This window comes from Ursus arctos, unplaced genomic scaffold, assembly GCF_023065955.2.
Source record: "Ursus arctos isolate Adak ecotype North America unplaced genomic scaffold, UrsArc2.0 scaffold_6, whole genome shotgun sequence".
NCBI lineage: Eukaryota > Metazoa > Chordata > Mammalia > Carnivora > Ursidae > Ursus > Ursus arctos.
The window spans coordinates 33905001-33920542 of record NW_026623078.1 but is presented as its reverse complement, the minus strand read 5'-3'; the positions used below and the strand labels follow the sequence as shown (position 1 = coordinate 33920542).

General features: G+C 35.8%; 1 long non-coding RNA gene across 1 annotated transcript in view; it reads left to right on the top strand.

Annotated features, from left to right (window-relative positions):
- Nucleotides 1–12318, top strand: part of LOC113253026 (uncharacterized) — a 257794-nt gene extending 245476 nt beyond the window's left edge. Inside the window, exon 4 of the long non-coding RNA XR_003315196.3 lies at nt 12246–12318. This is a non-coding gene — a long non-coding RNA (uncharacterized LOC113253026). The remainder of the gene's footprint in view (nt 1–12245) is intronic.
- The last annotated feature ends 3224 nt before the right edge of the window (nt 12319–15542 follow it).

The following is a 15542-nucleotide window of genomic DNA, read 5'->3' as shown; positions in this document are numbered from 1 at the left end:
GTCACTCATGAGGTTGCCATTGTCTGGTTACTTGACTGGAGCTGGTTGCTTTCACATGTCTGGTCATTGGAGCTGGCTGTTGGCTTGGCCAGGTATCTCCATTAGCTTCCTCACATAGCAGGTTTCTGGAAGGACAAGCTTGATGAACAAATACTGTCCAGCTCTTGATGTGCTACTGGGCAAAAGCAAGTCACACGACCAAGCCCAAGTCAGTGTGGGAGGAAACTACACAGGGTAAGAAAATAGTGAGACATGATGCACTGGGGTCAATAGTCTAACAACCTACTACGAGAATTATATAAAGGAAACCCTTCTGAAGGCAGCTGAGAAAAAATACATGTATGTGAGAGACTTGGTATGGGTGGAGGTAAGAGGTAATAATCAAAGCTTACAAAAGCCTGAAGATTCTGGTATGTTTGTAAAATCCATTGAGATAAAAGTGGTTATATAACCATTTTTTGACACCAGAAGGTCACAATTGTGCATTAGGAAAGTCCCTCACTCTTCTTTCTCTTCAATTTTTATGTTCTTTTGACTCAGCTCATTTTTAGAATAAATTATGGCTTACTCTCTAAACATTTATTTATTTTTTCAAAGAAATATTGATCTCACTTTTATCTGCCGTACAACAAAAATACCATAGGAAACAATTCCTTCTGTAAAATCTGTCAGATCTCTCACAAAATGAAATCTTATGTGCCTAGTACAATGAACAGATAGTAAGGATCACATTTCATCATAGTTTAAGTAATATCATTCCTCCTCTAAAACTTAAGGTAGGGTTCCCACTGGTTCCAAAAGGGTTATTTTTTCAATAACAAGAGCTGACTTAGGCCATTTCTTTCTAGTGGAATTTGTGCATAGAGGTCCGTGTTTGCTCTTTGATCCTCACTCACATTATCCTTGGTGAACGTGATGGTCGCGCCCCCTGGGTCAGCCCACCAATATTGCTCCTGATGAAGGTTAACTGTATTGGCCACATTAAATCTTACACAGCAAATTGGTGACATCTGAGGTTTCCTATCAGGTTTACCAGATATTACACACACACACACACACACACACACTATATATACACACATATATATGTATATTTATGCAATATATATATTATATATGTATATATATTTATGCAGTACATATTATATATGTATATTTATGCATATATATGTATATTTATGCAATTACACACACACACACTATATATATATATATATATATACAATATAAAAACAGCGATATTGAGCTTAGGAAAACTTTTTATCTAAAGACAGATGCCGAACACTACTCTACAAAACTGTTTACAATCTGTGAACAGTTGCATTGAATTCTAATAGAAGTTACCCTAAATAAATTAATCAAAATAAACTAATAGTTACAAAGCCATTGGTCGCTTCAGGAGCAATGGCTGCTGCTAACTTCAAATTTGTTTCTTGAATTTATTAGTAGGAGCAACTATTTGCTGCCAGCTTATTCTTGGGAAAGACTTTTCCTTTGATTCTGATTCACTTTATGAATATATAAGAACCATTATGGTTCTTCCTTTCTTTCTGTATTCAATGCACCATTGTAGTTCTGGCCTCTTAAGATCTGGGTATCTGTTATTGCTACTGTTGGCTGTTACCTGGGACAAGGAAGGCTATAAACAAGAAAGGTGAACAAGTGTTAAAGATTTTTAGGGTATAACTGAAACTTTATCTACTATAATCTTAAGGCGTAATTATAAAAATTACTTATAGCTTAGACAGTGAACAACTGGGCAAATTTTGAAAGCATCTATGTTCACACAGTTATTTCAGGAGTTGGATATTCCGTGGTAACTCTAGATCGTCAACACCTGGAACAGGGAGATCTTTCCATGTTGAAGTGGTTTTACCTTTATCCTGGGCATTGTCAGACTTCTCTTGTTGGAACTTATAAAATTTACACATATTAAGAAATGTTAATCAAGGAAGAGATAGAAGAGTCATGAGAAGATACTGTTTTGTAAAGCACACAGGACAGAGATAATATTCCTAATTGCATTTGCTTCTTGCCACCACCTCCTTTGTGAAATGCATCAGCATCTGACTGGTCTCTGTGCTCCACTAATTGGACAGAGCACTGCCTTGGCATTGTTAGAAAGCAGTGATGGTCACTCTGGAAACTGTGTAGAGCTTGTGCAGCCAACGTGCTCAGGAAAGAAACAAATATACTCAATAAAATATGCTTACTGTTTTTCTTAATTAGCATTTTTTCTCTGTAAGAGGTTGATTTCTTTTTTTTTTTTAAAGATATTATTTATTTATTCGACAGACATAGAGACAGCCAGCGAGAGAGGGAACACAAGCAGGGGGAGTGGGAGAGGAAGAAGCAGGCTCATAGCAGAGGAGCCTGATGGGGGGCTCGATCCCATAACGCCGGGATCACGCCCTGAGCCGAAGGCAGACGCTTAACCGCTGTGCCACCCAGGCAACCCAAGAGGTTGATTTCTGCTTTGACAGGGAGTAATCTAACTCTGTATTTGCCCAAATAATAAAATCAAGGTTAACATATCTCAGCTCTTCATCCTACTGGAAGAAATGTATAAAATTTAAAGTTATTTTTTAATTGCTACTGTTTAGCATGCCTGAAGCCCATTAACTGAGCTAGTTAAAGCACAGTTTTAATGAGGATTTTTTTTTCTTTTACTACCACAGCATGGTAAAGTGTGCCCCATTTTCCACAATAGAAGCAGATGAAAAAGTGCAAATCCGTCACCACTAAACAAGGAGACAACTAAAATATTTCTCTTCAGACTTAACATTGATTAGAGTTTTTGTGGAAAAGAATTTTTGTAGAAATATGATAAAATGGAAGTTGTATTTTCCTCAATTCCACTACTAGGAAAATAATTTTGTAGTCAACATCAACATTTTTATTATTCTTTTAATAACATATACAGTGTTTATATTAAAGAATAAAAGAGATTTTTCAAAGCAATCTGTCAAGGAGTGTATTCTTTTCTTTTCTTTCTTTCTTTTTTTTTTTTTTTTAAAGATTTTGTTTATTTATTTGACAGAGAGAGTCAGAGAGAGAGGGAACACAAGCAAGGGGAGTGTGAGAGGGAGAAGCAGGCTTCCGGCCGAGCAGGGAGCCCGATGTGGGGCTCGACACGAGGCTTGATGCGGGGCTCGATGTGGGGATAGATGTGGGGATCGATTCCAGGACCCCTGGGCTCATGACCAGAGCCAAAGGCAGATGCTTAACAGCTGAGCCACCCAGGCACTCCCAAGGAGCGTTTCTAATGGCAGGATTCAGTCCCAAATTCAGGAAGTTAATACATGCTTGTGAGATCAAAGAATCAGCTACAACAAATTTTATCATAAGATGAGAAGTTTTTCTTTCACATTAGTTTCCTAAAAACACTTATTGTTACTTCTTGGTGTGAGAAATAACTGTTTGGTGGCCATTTGAGGAAAAAGTAACTCTTGGATAGGTGTCTAGTAAAATATCTCTTGGTTTCAGGATCATACTCGAGTAGATTTTCTCTAAATTAATAAACTTAATAAGCTGTATCTAGCAATTAATTAATCTAAACAGCGATTTAAAAATTTACTTCTGAAACAGTTTTGTTAAGTGGTTATTGGGCACCTCTCTTTCTGATTGCCACTTCTTTTTGCAGAACAAATCCTTACACTTAGAATAATTAATACCACCATCCTTGACTCTTTGATTATTTCATAGTGATGCTGCTTGAAGATAGAGCTCACCCTTTCTTTGGGGAGACTTCTCAGCTCATGAAATAAAACATCATTGACACTAGATCTGCATCTAATGACACTGTGATACAGATTAGTATCCATTTCTCTTTTGACTTTCCAGGCTGCATGGGAAGAATGGTATGGTGTGGTTTAGGGAAGGTTGTAGTTCAAGAGGATTCCATTTATTGCTGTATCATTTTGAGGGACTTTGTTTGAGCACAATCTTATATTTTGTTCTATAAAAACATCTTAGTAATTCTTTTACTGATTATTAAATACTTTTACTGATTATTAATACTGATTATTAAATAATTAAATGCTACCCTTTATTTACTGTCTCTTCCTGATCAGGAGCCTCCTTTCCATTCTCAGCCTTGATCTGAGTTCCGATGAAGCAGCATGGAGTAGCTAGATTTCTGATTTCTGTTGTTAGACAGATATGGTTTCAACTCTGGCTTCATCACTTATAATTTAGCCTCTGATCTAGTCCTTCTAGAACTGGCAGTGAGGGACATTTTGATTCTTGTTTTTCCAGGGTCCTTTGCATTTTAACAGTGGATCACAACATTTTATGTAGAATGGTCATGAGTGGAAAAGAAGAGCAAAAAAAATCTTTTAGTAAGGTCTGAAATGCAAATCACATGGAGGTAACTGCGTGAGATGAAACTGACCCCACCAGAATATTGTCAGTACAGTAGGACAGGGAGGCAAATAAATACACTGTTCACTAAATGTATTACTTTCTGTAAGTGTAGAATTTACAAGAAAGCTTCATTGCAAATAAAATGCATTTGTTTTACTAAAAGATGTTAGAAAAGTAGTATTGAATACTTACTTTTAAAAAATCTATAATCTTGAGTACCTTCTGTGTTTCCAGCATTCTATCTACAGTAAGTTTTATGACACTACATAGAGAAAGAGACTGAGACTCGAAGACCATAAGAGATGGATTCTAGAGTCTTTGCAGGGTCCATTATACCCCATGATTTCCCCTTGTTTGTGCTGCTTATCCATCTAGGTGCTTGAAATACCAGAATGAACAGATCTCTCTCACTCAAAAGGCTTTTAACATACCTTAGATAATAAACAACACCTATAAGTAGAACAGAGTACTTTATTTAAAGCATAAACAGAGCAAATATGCATCTAGTATTATTTAAATAATATTTAAATTATCTTTTTGAATCAACATACTTATATTTTGGGGTATTTTCTTATTTTTTCCTAGTTCTCTTTGCTTGTGCCTTTTTTCTTTTCCCATCTGAAATGTTTATGGTCTCAAAAGTAATTACTGCTTGAAGAAAGTTTTCATGGGTACTAAATGCTACCTAATGGAAGCCATAAGCATAGAGTCTGCTAGCATTTAAAGTGGTATAATACATATGCCAGGTTGAATCAAGTGGGAGAAAAGGTTAATCATTCTTTTAAATTGGTAATGTTGCTGGAGGTAGATTAATATGCTTTTTGAATCCCTTCTGTGCTGTAAAGTTCCTTGATCACAGTCACTATGGTTATGTTTTAGGTTTTGAATTAAAGGTGTCTCCTGTGGTCAACTGGGCCAACTCCCTTAATCCCTCTGGCCATATTAGGTGATAGTTTTCTCATTTCAATATGTGATCTATTTTATAAGAAGTGTTGACTATACCAAACTCTAATGTGGGCACCCAGAAAATGGAAGAATCTTTCTATTAATGATTAATCATAACTCTTTTTGTTGTGAATATAGTCCTTCCCCTATGTAATGCAGGAACATTATGAAAAGTAGAATGTTCTCTTGTGCCTTTGGAACCTGGAGTGCTCTCGACCTGTCAGTTCACTGGCAGAGCAGGCTTTGTCCAGACACCAAAGAACAAAATGTGAAATTGGCACCAGCCAGGTTCTCCATTGCACAGGATATTCCTGTTTAAATTTGACAACCAGAACATTTTACAATTTGAAATTATTGTCATCTGGTTTTCTTTAGTTTCTTCTTTGGGAACGGAAGCTTTGAGAAGCTTGTTAAAAAAATCTGAACTTCTGATGGTGAGGCTTAACTAGAGCTATTGAGTCTTCAATCAACAAACATTGACCAAAGTTTACCACTCCCCCAAGTGCTATACAAAGGACCCAGACACATCTTAGTGGCCCTGCCCCTTTACTGTATTTATAGTATTTTTTTCTAAATGTAATCAGGAGCTCAGGTAAAAACAAGGCATTGATTTGAGTCTGCAGTAAACAAAGCAGACTGGGCTGATTTCTTCAGTTTCCAGAATTATTTTGTCCCAAGTAGTCATTTTCTCAGCGCCATGAAACTAAGCTCTGTCATCTATCTAACCACTTAATATTTTATCGTGATAGTCCTTGCCTCTGACCTCTAGGGAGGAAACGAATGCAAGACACTGGAATGTGCCTGGTTCTGTGAGTTAAGTGCAGGTGATGATATGAATACAATTGAAGATGAAGCCAAAAGTAGAAAAGGCAGTTCAAAATAGATTAAGTAAGACAGAGGGCATTTGAAAAATCAGGTAGAAAAGGTGGAACCTGATGCAACCAGCAAAGAAGAGCTTCTGGAAGTTTTCCAATAGGTGAGGGGTTGATTTTTTTTTTTTTAAGAACATGTCTGGCAACTGTATACCAGATAAAATTATACGGATAATGACTGTATACATGAGATCCAGTGAGAACACTAACTTTGCAGGTTACTGACTGTGTTTTGGGCTCACACCGTAGAAATTAAGTTAGAATAGAAAAGGTAACCTGAAGTCATTTTAAATGAGATTCACAAAATATTGGAGATGGAAGATGTCTTTATGGGATTAGCCCACACTTTTGAACACCTACTATGTAGCAAGCACTATTTTTATGCGTCAGAAGCAAAAGAAAAAATAAAGCCCAGAAGAATCAAAAGACAGTGTGAGAGATATGTAAACGACTCATTACAAATTGAAAGGAGATATGCTATTAAATAGATCATAAAAATGTAACTTTGCAAAAACAGAACTTGGAGCAAAAACCTTGCTTGAGGATGTTGAAGAGTGTCAACAACGAGGAAGTCTCTGAAATGGGTTTTGAATGTTGGAAATTATCCAGGTAGAGAAAAGGTCAAGGGCATAAGGCAGAAGGAACATCTTGAAAGTAAGAACAAACACAAGATGTTTTAAAGGATTGCAAAAGAGATTTTTTTTTTTTTAAACTGGAGTATAGAGTGTAAGTTGCCAAATGGTAGAAAACAAAGTATGAAAAGTAGGTTGAAATAAAAGTATAAACTGGTCTTATATTTCCTATGAGGAAATATTGGTGTTTTCTACAAAATGTGTAACTTATGAATGTTCTAAAATAGAGACTGTTGTGTAAGGCTTAACAAATGCTAAATCAGAGGTGTACTAGGTGCATGGCTTACTGGTGAAAATTTCTGCATTTTGTTTTCCAGGTTAGACACTGTTACAATTCTTTAACATTTCTTTTTCCTAAGTAAGGACATCTGGTGAAAATGTGTGATCCATTTTATCTTGGAAAGTTTTGCCTTAACTTTTTTTCTATTTAAAATGCAAATTCCAATCATGAAGTTTGGATGCTTGAAGTACCTGCTCATATTCTTTCTTTGACAAAATGGGGCTAATCGGGATGTCTTCTCTAATTTTGAGAACTACAATGATTGGTTTCTCATGTTGGTCATTTCAAGAGATGGACCAATTTTAAGCTCATTGCATAAGAATCATCTGAATGACTTGTTAAATTTAATCCTCACAGATTCTGATGCAGCAGGAATAAGGAGATATCCAGGAACATGTGTATTAAATAGTATAGTAAATACTCCAGTGACTATAGTATGCAATTAGATGTAGAAAGCATAGTTCTATGTTCTGCCAGGGACATAGAGGGATCACAGGTAACATAAATGGAGATTGGGGAAAGATTCCTGGTAATTCAGATCCTATAGGTGACTAACTTTTGGAATTTAAAGAAAGTTCAGAGTTTCAGTTGAAGTTATTTTTTTCATTCATTCATTCAATGAATTGTTTATTCATTACCCATTTAACAAATATTTCTGGAAGTCTAATATGTTCCCGACATGGTAATTTGAGGTGGCACAGAAATGAATAAGACATTATCCCTGCCATTAGAGGTAATATCAGATATGTGATAGTCATGAAGAGAATAATTGAGTGTGTTAAGTGCTGTATATAGAGAGAAGCAATAGGAATTTGTAGTAAGCACAACAACAGCTAAAGACCATTCATAATCTTCCATAAGGTCTTTTTTTTCTCTCAAAGCCTGAATTATTAGCTACATGCTATTGCTAAATGTATGTCTTCAGACTCAGACTCATCATGCTTATTCTCAAACCAGTTATTTCCCTCTGTGTTTTCTATTTTAGTAAATGGCATCACTTGGACCCTGATTAACCAAACCAAAACCCAAGAGTCATTCTTCACCCTTCTCCCCTCCCCTAAACTCCACCTGAAACAATCCCCAAGACCTGTCATATTTATACCATATATACATTTGTCCACTCTTCTCTGTGTCAATTATCATACCCTTTACATTTTTTCCTCAGATGTAATAGCCCCATTCACTTTTTCCCTGACACCAGTATTATTTCTCTCTTATTCATTCTCTTCATTACAACTTAAGTTTCACTTGACTAAGTCTTTTAATAATTTTTCTTTAATTTTGTGAAAAAGTCCTCAAGTACTGTGATCCCATCTACTACTCCATCCTCATCCAGTGCCTCTATCCCTGTCATTTCCTTCTTCCACAAATTTTCAGCAATACTCGGTAGCCCTGAATTTTAAAAATTTATTTATTTATTTATTAAAAAATATTTCTTTTGAGAGAGAAAGACAGAGTAGGGCGTGCATGGGGGGAGGGGCAGAGGAATAGGGAGAGAGAGAACCTTAAGCAGGCTCCACACTCAGCACAGAGCATGCGGGGGGGGGGGGGGGGCGGGGGGCGGGGGCAGTGGGGGGCCTCAGTCACGACCCTACAATTGTGACACTGAGCTCATGACCTGAGCCGAAATCAAGCGTCTGATGGTAAACCAATTGAGCCATCCAGGGAACCTGCCTTGAGATTTTTAAATGACTTCTCTTACCCCTGAACTTTCTCCAGGCTATGCCATCACTTTGGATGATTCTTTAACCATTTAATCCTTGGCTAATAATGCATCCTTATCATTTAAGTTTCAAAATAAACATTGACTCTCTGGCTTTTCATGACACCCATTTGAGGTTAAATTCTCTTTCTATATGTTCTCTTAAAACCTGGTTGTCAATTATCCATGAGACTTAACTGTTATTGTTTATTTTTCCTACTGCATTGTAAACTCCTTGTGAACAATCTCTTTATCTACCAGTGTTGTAAGTACTCAATAAATATTCTCTTAAAAGGTTAAGATACTGTTAGATTCACCTTCGGTGATAATTAGAATAAACTCAACATTTTAGGAAACTTTGTGGACTAATACTACACTTGGAGGTTTAATCAGATCATCACATTTTCAATCATATTTTATTCCAGGGAGTGTGCATTTTTTTTTTTAAAGAAACCTTCTTTCCTCAGAAGAAAGGGTTCTCTTCTGTTTGAATATATTTTTTTTTTACTAGAGGGTTTGGTGCCCAAGGGCTGACCCACCTGAAGTCCCCATTGTTAACATCTGTATTATATCTACTGGGCTGGGGTCTCTTTTCATACTTAACAGGAATGTCATACTGCTTTTATGTAGTTTCTTCTTTTTCTTCTCCATCTTAAGATCATCCTGCTCTGCTCCTTTGCTTTTTCCCGAAGTCTCCTTTCACCACTTAATGTGGCCTGGAAAGTCTATGCGATGGTGCTAAAGGAATAGTAAAAAATAGAAGTATGCGTGGTAGATATGTCCTTTAGAGAATTTCTCTTTCCAAGTAAATACTTTTTTTTTCCTTTGGAAAGTATTCCTTCTTCCACTCTTTAGATCTCAAAAAAAAAAAATTCCATGAGGCCTGTCATTTAAACCTGCTCCTGGGACAGATTATAAACTATAAAAGATCTAGGAAAGAAATTTGAAATACAAGGAAATGTGTAGAAAGGCACAAAGCAAGTGACAGAAAAACTCCCAGGGTTTGGATGCTCAGTAAAACACCCCACAGATTGACTCTTTTTAGCATGTCTTTTGATATGAAAAGTAAAATTATATCTCTTACCTAAGTAACATATTTTGAAAAGAAACTGCAGTGCTTACTGATTTGGGCTAAGGTGGAAAGAGTCACAGGAGTGAGCCCTACCACAATTTCATCATGATTTTAATCGTGGATGAAAAGCAAAAGAAGGTAAGACAAAGCAACACCAGCACTCTCGGAATAGTAAGAAGGCACAAGATCTGTCACCAGTGAAAATTCTTTGCAAGCTACAAATAATACTTTTATTTGAGGAGACTTTAAAAGTAATGTCCCTTTTCCATTGTTTTTCATCTTTGCTATCTTTGGCGACTTTTAAAAGTGAAAAGACAATTGAAGTTGAACAGAACGGGAAGTGTATCTACATATTTCTAAAAGCAAAACAAAACATAGACATCAAAAAACAATTGTTCAAGTGTCCTTTGGACTTTGGTCCAAATTGAGATACACAGAAATTTGTGGCATGATATATTGATACATTTGGAAATTGAAAGACTTGGTTTTAATTTCTGGCTTGGCTACTACAAGTGTCATATTCTGTCTCAATTTCTTCACCTGAAAAAGGGGAATAATTATGATGGAAAACTCATGTGAAAATTACAGACAATGATATAAAATACCTGCGGTAGAGTACCTAGCCTGGCTAATAAAGCAATTGCTTCTTTGATATTTTTGAAGGCTATTATTATCTGGGAACTGTGGTGGAGTGAGTTATTATGATCAGAAATTCAATTTAGAATTACTGAATGGTATTCTATTACATGCAAACAATGCTTTTCTAAGTAGAGGCAAGCGTGCATTTGTTAGAATATTTTAATTTTCTCTGGATGAACAGAAAAAACAAAACAAAACAAAACCTAGCACCAAAGAAGAGTAGCAGCAAAATCTCTTTTTTAATTTGCTTTTAATTATTTATTTTATCATTAATAATTTCTTACAGTGCCAGATTTGGTTAAGGAGTTTGAGATATATTTATGGTTGAATAAAAGGTCAAAGGCAGGAGGAATAAAATTATAAAATATGAGGCATATTGTGATAAACTACAATGAGTATTTATTTTGCTATTTTGGGCACTTTTAAGACAAGAAGCAGCTACTTTAAAATTAATTATAAACATATGAGTATATATAATAAATAATTGGTTTGTGTGAAATATGGAAAATGTGTGCAATTGTGAAGAAATAATATTCTCAGCTATGAGGTTAGAATTGGCCCAAAGTATATTACTAAGCTGGGAAATCCATTCACAAGGGAAAAGAAGCAATCCCAATAAGAGTTAAATAAAGTATTTTAAACATTTATGAAAAAAAAATAAAAACTACTAAGTGAGACAAACTGTTCAAACATTAGAGTAGCTAGTGATACTGGAGACATATAAATGATCCACAGATTAAGTATATTTCTCAGAATAACACAAAATGAATCAATTTCAATGACAAAACAAAATAAACAACTAAAATTATATGAATTTTAAACATACAAAGGAAAGGCAGTATAATACATACATATAAAGTAATTTGAAACTGAAAATGGCATGATATCCTTGATGATAAAACTATGTAGACATAGAAAAAGGATACCATAAATGTTTGGTATGTGACTAAATCATGCAAATAACTTTTATAGCAGTTTCTATTTGTTTAAAAATCATGAGGTAGAATATAAAATGACTGACATGCAATCTCTTCTATAGTTGTTCTACTTAAAAAGAAATCTGTGTGTGTTGGGTATTGCACAGAATTAGGGTGACTGAAAAATAGATTCTGTTCTTACCTAGCTATGTCTTCCAGAAGACAAAGAAAGACCAAAGTAGATTTTACATTTAATGTAAGAGTATGGCTCAAAGTCTCAGGAAAGAATGCCAATGAACATGCCTGGTGTGGTATAAGGATCTCTTTTGCCTAGAAGCATTTGGTATACAGGGCCTAGAAAAAGACTAACCAAAAGGTCCACTCTGCCTACTTCTACTCCAAGGCCAAAACTTACTATTGAATATTACTCTTTTCAAGTTGAGGAACTGTCAACATGTTCCTAGATATGAGAAAAACACAATGAAAGAACAGCGGGTGTTTGTGTATGTTTATGTGTGTGTGTGTGTGTGCACACATATATGTATATGGGGGTAAGGAGAAAGTAGGGAAGAGAGAGGTCAGCGGGAGAGAGAGAAAAGAGGGGAAAGAAGAGAGGGAGAGGGGAAGGAAGAGGGAGAAGAGAAGCAGCAAACAAGCTGGATATTTACCCATTTACCTACAAAGAAGTATATTCCAGGCTTCCTTATTTCTCTACTTTTCTAGGATTTGGGAATTGCAAAAGACAGGCATACTAAGACCTTAACTGCAGGTTTAACTAGATGTTCTTGCCTTTATCAAACATGGCAGTTCTTCCTTTTCAGAGTGAGCGAGAAAGGAATAGGAGAGAAGACTGAGCTCCTTCAAGAGATCAAAAGGTAAATGTATCATTTGTCGTTTCTATTTACCAATGAGAAAACCAAGAGTTTTATAATTTCCATTTACCACTCTACTGTAGCAAATCTCCACACAAGTTTTTATTCTTAGGTCTTTGTTATGGACTGAATGTTGTGTCTCCCCCAAAATTTGTATGTTGAAATCTAATCCCTGAATGTATTTGGAGATGGGGCCTTTGTGAGCTAATTAGGTCATGGGGATGGAGCCCTTATGAATAGGATTAGTGCCTTTTTAAGAAGAGACCAGAGAGCTACCTGGATCTCTTTTTGCCATGTAAGGACACAGAGGGAGTTGGCAGTCTGCGGCTCAGTACAGGGGTCTCATCAGGAACCCTCCTATGCTGACACCATGACCTTGGACTTCTAGCCTTCAGAACAGTAAGAAATAAATTTCTATTGTTTAGAAACCATCTAGTCTATGATACTTGTTAGGGCAGTCCAAACTGACTAAGGCAGTTCTTTTTCAAGACTTTCCTTATATCCAAGATTTAAAAAAATATATAACTTTCCTTATTTGTAGAAATAGAATACTTTGATGAAAATAGAAATTCTTGGAGGTTTTATTCAACATTTATTTATTGCAGGTCTACCATGTGTCAGATACTATTTTAGGCCAGGGATGATATTGAGAGATAATTCTTTGTAGGTTTCTTCTGTTTCTTTATATCTTGCGAGCAGAGGTACTAACAGATTTTGTTCCAGACTGCCTTTTCAAAAATGTTTGTATAGCAAATAGCTTTGGAAGATATATAGTGCCTCTATCCAGAACAAAGGAAAGGTTTGTGGTATAATAAAAATAATGATTCCATTCAGGCAAAGGGCAGGTTTGCTTAAAGCCCGTTATAAAAGATTTAATTTTTTAATTTTAATGTTCCTCATCTGTGATGCAAACTCATCATATACACATCACCTACTGGGGCCACTACTGGGGCCAAACTGCATTGTTCCTATGGAATTTGAGAGGCAAGTAGAATTGATGTGTATATGAGTTTATGCTTCTTCCTGTGCAGTGAGTAACAGAATCCAATGTCTTTGAACCAGGAATCTTGTGTTTTCTGCTAACGTCCATGAAACTGTGGCAAGCTAACTTGTTAGATGGCAGATAGGGTAAAAATCTCAGATCCTTTACAATTCTTGATAGATGGAAGAGTAAACGAGATAGTGCCCCTCTTCCTGTACCTTAAATTCTAATTGGAAGTTGACAACTCTAATTGGAATTGATTAGTGACAATAAACAAATGATCAGTAATTTCACTTCAGATGAGAGCTTGAATAACATTTAACTGATAACTGCTATGAAAAAAAAAAAGTAGGGACAGCTTGACTTCTGGAATGTCAGTGTAAGGACCTCCAAATATCTGCTCCTCTCTGGAAGAAATGACAGCACTGACAAAACTGTCAAAATCGATATTTTTGGAACTCTAGAAATTAACTCCAATCTTTCAGTAATCCAGGAAATGTTCATCAAATAACAATGGTTGAATCTTGACAAGAACAGCAAGACTTGTAGGGCTTTAACTTGCTCTTATCTCACTCCCATTTTTTCCTTAATGCCGTGTTAGTCTTGAAAACCAAAGGCTTCACAACTGCTCTAGCACAAGTACTATTTAAATGCAGAGAGGAAAAATAATGAAAAAGAACAGAATATCCAAGAACTGTGGAACAGTTATAAAGTGTATAACATTTATGTGATGGGAATACCAGATGGCAAGGAAAGAAAGAAATGGAAGAGATGTTTGAAGCAACAATGACTGAGAATTTGCCAACATTTATGACAGACATCAAACCACAGATCCAGGAAACTCAGAACAGCAAGAAGAGTAAATAAGGAAAAATTTACACCTAGGCATATCATATTCAAACTGCATAAAGTTAAGGACAGGGAAAATCTTAGAAGAAGCAGGAGAGAAAAACACCTAATCTGTGGAAGGATAATGTAAGAACTGCATTGAACATTTATTCAGAAACCATGCAATCAAGAACAGAGTGGAATAGAATATTTAGTGTTGAGAGAAAAAACACCAACTTAAAATTCTGTGCCCAGAAAAATTATCCTACAAAAGTGAAGGAGAAATAATGACTTTCTCAGACAAACAAAAATTTGGGGAATTTGTGACTTGCAAGAAATTAAAAAAAAAAGAAGTTCTTCAAGGGTGCCTGAACGGCCCAGTCAGTTAAATGTCTGACTCTTGGTTTCAGCTCAAGTCATGATCTCAGCGTCCTGGGATTGAGCCCCGGGCCTGGCTCTGTGCTTGTCATGGAGTCTGCTTGAAATTTTCTCTCCTCCTCCCTTTACTCTTTTCCCCACACTCTCTGTCTCTCTAGAATAAATAAACAAATCATTTTTTAAGAAGTTTTTCATTGTATATATGAACTACATCATCTTTATCCATTCATCTGTTGAAGATTACTCACGTATCAGGAAGGATGAATACCTACCATTTGCACTGACATGGATGGAACTGGAGGGTATTATGCTAAGTGAAATAAGTCAAGCAGAGAAAGCCAATTATCATATGGTTTCACTCATATGTGGAATATAAGGAATAGTGCAGAAGACCATAGATAGGGGAAGGGAGGGAAAACTGAATGGGAAGAATTCAGAAAGGGAGACAAACCATGAGAGACTCTGTACTCCGTGAAGCAAACTGAGGTTTACAGAAGGGAGGGGATAGGGGGATGGGGTAACTGGGTGATGGGCATTAAGGAGGGCACATGATGTGATGGGTGTCATATGCAACTAATGAGTCATTGAACACTACATCAAAAACTAATGATGTACTATATGTCGTCTAACTGAACATAATAAAAAAAAGTTCTTCATAAAGAAAGAAAATGATAAACATCTGAAATTTGTATCTATATAAACAAAGGAAGAGAGAGAAGGAATAAGTAAGGTCATGTTAGTAGCTTGAAATCAGACACAATGGAAATATTTATGTCAACAAAATTGGCAGATATTAAAATCAGAGCCACAGAACTGCAATTCCCACACCAAAATAGTTTGTTAAATATTTACTAACACTTCATGTAATACAAAAAAATACTTATTTTTTCTTAGGATGATTGTCTTTCAGAACAAAATATGAATTTTACTTTTGAGTCTGATTTTATCAGTCATGTTAGTGGGCAGTCATCTCCAAATTACAACAATAAGTAACAAGTTGCCATATTTATAATTTAATAATGAATTTCTGCCTTTTTCCTTAGTCAAGTTTTTATTAT